We start from the raw sequence: 4,290 nt of genomic DNA on the forward strand, positions 1-4,290 counted from the left end.
CCAGCTGCACATGCATTTAAATATTTCAGGGGAGAGCTTATTTTCAGGGGAGGGCTTATTTTAGCACATGAGCTCAAAAACCCGATTGGGCTTATTACCCAGGGAGGTCTTATTTTGGGGGAAACAGGGTAGATAGCTGGCTTATGTATTGGGATTCTTAAAATTGAAAAACATTTGATACATTAACAACCCCCCACCCGGAGCGGATTTTTAAGAAAAGTTGAAATACAGATATATATTTTTTGTGTTATGAATAATAGCATTCCACTAGCACTGTTTATGAAACCAATTTATATAACCACCCCTTCTCATAAACAAGTGACTCTGGGCAACATACAACAGAGCTAAAACCAGTTAACAAATACACTAAAAAGCATAAACACAAAACCAAAACAAAGAATAATAGATGAAGGGATGTTAAAAATAGCAGACACCAAAAGACATGTTGACATTCTTGACAGATGGAAGAGTCGTGGTTATGATGTCCACACGCAAAAGAAAAAGACCAGTGCAACAATAGTGGCAAAAGTCCAGGTTTTGTAGCTGATTGATGAGAAGTTGTAATAAAAGGGCTTTAAGAATGCACCATTTTCTTTGCAGAGCGGATGCCACTTCACTTTGTATATTTGTAAATAAAGGAGTTTGGAATAATGCAAGTCTCTCTCTCTTTCCTCCCTGGGCACTGACGGGACACTAAAGGTGCCCCATGGAATTGCCTACTTCTAGAAAGTGGCAGTCAAACATGGCTATATGGTGTTGTTTCTCTAAGTCCCAAGGCAGTCTTTCTTTAGAGTCTGAAGTCATTACCTCACCCCCTCCTCTCCATCCCAACCAACCTGCCCCATCCAGCTTTGATCTCCTGCTGCATTAACCTGAAATCTGAGATTTTACTTCAGAAAAAAGAACAGATGGGACTGAGGGCTGGAGGGGAAGCCACAGGCTGGTCAATGGAAGGTGGGAAGCAATCAAAGCAATTCCTTACCTCTCACTTGCATCAAAGATCACTTTGTGTCGAATTGTCTGTCTTTTTTTCAGCATCCGGTGAGAATCACTTTTTGGGATAAAAAAAAACTCCCTGACTTCTAAATGTTGAGGTGATGAAAGAATTCACTGTTCTGGCCTGACCAAAATAGAGAAATTTGAGACGGAGTCTCCCATTTGGAGGAGAAAAACATTGCAAAAGTCACATAGAATGTATGGCAAAAGACTTGTTCCCAATGGTATTTTTTTTTAAATAGTGGGTTTCCGCCTTTTCAGACACATAAACCACTCTTAGCCTCACCCATTTCTGGAAACCTGTTTGAATTTTCCACTACATGTGTCCATCTTTTTTTTCATTCTCTCTGGTTTTAATTCTCCCGGTTTAGTACAGAAAATAAAACAAAAAGTCTGGTTTTGGGAGAAGTCTTTGCTAGAAGATTCCTGTTTTGGACATATTGCTGGTTGTCCTTAGGTAACACTACAAAATTCCATGCTGAAAGTATTCCGTTTAAACTTGACCCTACAAGATTCAGAAAGTGTTGTAAATTGCTTCTTTTATGCAGGCTTTCAGTGCTGTTGTAAATGATAATTGTTAGAGGTAGTTTGTTTGAGTTTATTGGCTTAGAATGCTACTGAAAATAACTGGTATGGTTTTACTTAGCTTTGTCTTTTTTATTGTCAATTCAGCTACTCCGATTTCATGGAATTCATAAAAATCACACAAATTCCGCTGGACATTTAAGATCAACATACTGTGAGTCTCCACAGTGCCACTGGAATGGTTTTGTCAGCAAATCCACATCACAACTATTTTTTAATAACTACAGTTGAACAGAAATGGGAACACTTTATGTAATCCAATTTATGTTCATTTTGATGACGTATTTACCATTATGCAATTAAATGGCTCAAGGTTTTCAGCTAATCAGATGGCAAAAGGCATTAGTGATTAAGCACCTGGCTAGGAACCAAGAGACTGTGAGTTCTAGTCCCATCTTAGCATGAAAGCTGGCTAGGAGACCAGTTATTCTCTCTTAGTCCACCCCATCCCACAGGGTTGCTGTACGCCTGTGAAGGCAAACCTATGGCACACGTGCCACAGGTGGCACGCAGAGCACGCTCTGCGGGCACATGAACTTTTGCCCCAGCTCAGCTCTACCTGCATGTTCCCACACCTCCCACCAGCCAGCTGGTTTTGTGGTCTCTGCTGCGCATGCACAGGGGTGAGGCACATGCAGGAAATGTGCACATGATTGGAGGATGGAGGGCGGGGGGAGCATGAGGGTCATGTACGCATGTGTGGAGGGCAGGGGCAGTACAAGAAGGGGTCATGTGCGTATGCACGGGGGGGGGTGGAGCACGGGGGGGGGTCAGGTGTACACGTGCAGGGGTGGGGGGGTCACAGGGGTTGCATGTGCATACATGGGGGTGGGGCACACACGGGAGTCACTTGCACATGTGGGGGGTGGGCGGGGGGGAGCACAGAGTTTGCACACATATGTGCAGGGGGTGGGGCATTGTAGTTCAGCACACAACGTCAAAAAGGTTAGCCATCCCCGTTTGACGGAAACTGGGAAGAGGAGGATGCATTAGAGATCTTAACTGCCTCAAGTTATTTATAAAAAAGACTAAAGGCAGGATTTAAGAAATATTAAAAGAATTATGCAGCAGTGTTATAAAGCCAAATCCTTTGGCTTCTGTCACACTATAAAATCATCACGTCAACTCTGCAATTTATCTAGCTGGGATTGTGTAAAAGGGAAACTGAATTAGGCTATGGGCCCTTGTAATCTGTCTCACCTGCAGTGTACATTTGCATAACCAATCTTCCCCCCCCCTTTTCCTAAATCTCACCCCAATTTGAATCCGACTTTAATGTAGTCATTTTATGCATCTTATACCTTTTATTAAATTTTATTAGAAAAGGTGCTATCAGACTCCTGGTTTTTTGCTGGGGCTACATAAACTGCATATTGAAAGAATTATCACAGATAGCCACCCCACCCCCACCCAAAAAAGGGCAGACATGTCAGGAAGGACAAACAAGAGAAAGAGAAATATTGGGAAGGAATGTCCCCAGATGTTCCTGCCCTATCCCATGTAAGTTTATTCTTTACATCCTTTTGTCTTCATTTCTTCATTGAAGCCTCATCAGATTCATTCTGCATGTTACCCTCAAAAAAACTCTGTGAAATAAATTGAACTGAAGAAGAAATGAGATAGATCTAAGATTGACTAGTTAACATCATAATGTTTGAAGGAACGTTAGGACTGCTAGATTGATAGTCCAGAGCAGAGCTGTCAAACTCATGGCTCATGACCCAGGTGCGTCACAGGCTGGCCACGCCCTCGCCTGGTTAAGTGAAGGGGGAAAAAGTTGTGATACGTCATGTGACGATACGAGTTTGACATCCCTGGTCCAGAGGAACAAATATTAGGAGATATACATACTCCCAAGGACACTGAAGAAGTGCTTTGTAATCTGAATCATAATGACACTTGAAATCACTTGAATTATTCAGACCACCTAAGTTCCCACAGGTGGATCAATTTTTTCACCAGAACTTAACACCTGAGCACTGAACTTACAAAGAGAGACTGAGGCTACTCTTTCATTTTGCCTGTTCTCTGGGATTTCACTGATGGTTGTGCCTTGAGATGGGGCACTTTTCCAATTTTTACAGCATCAGTACCAGGTGGCTTGTGAGTTATTTATGCTTTAATTGCAGAGGGAGATGTTCATGATGAATGAGACTTCCTATTTAACTGAACAATTATATGAAAATTACACATATTTATTCACTAAATGAACCTTTAATCAGGAAATCGACTGGCTATGAATTCCATAGGCTCTTGATGATAAAACAAGTCCTGCAACACTGGTGCAGAAATGTTGCAAAAAATAAATTTACTGAGACATTGGAAGAGGTGGGAGCTTGTGTCTATAAATTATATTTTTTTAGCACGTATCATTGACCATTGAAATAATTTGTTTTACCCTATTATAATAGTCATTGATCTTCTTATTACAATGGAAAACTGTGGTATTGTAAAGTGATTTACAATCATTTTTGGCAGAAAAAAAATCAGTGATAGTTTTTGGAGACTAGATAGATGATCAATCTCCTATTCACTGGTGTTCAATATGATATCTCGATTGTTTCTCAAAAATATAAATACTGTTGATTCATACTGTATTTTTCTTCTTTTTAATGCTGTGTCTAGTGGCTGCAAGGCCTTAGATCTCAGTTATTTAGCATCTGATTGCTTGCCAAATATGTGAAGTCTTTTAAAAAGTAATCTGTTGAT

Source organism: Natrix helvetica (assembly GCF_964273705.1).
Source record: "Natrix helvetica genome assembly, chromosome: 1".
Taxonomy (NCBI): domain Eukaryota; kingdom Metazoa; phylum Chordata; class Lepidosauria; order Squamata; family Natricidae; genus Natrix; species Natrix helvetica.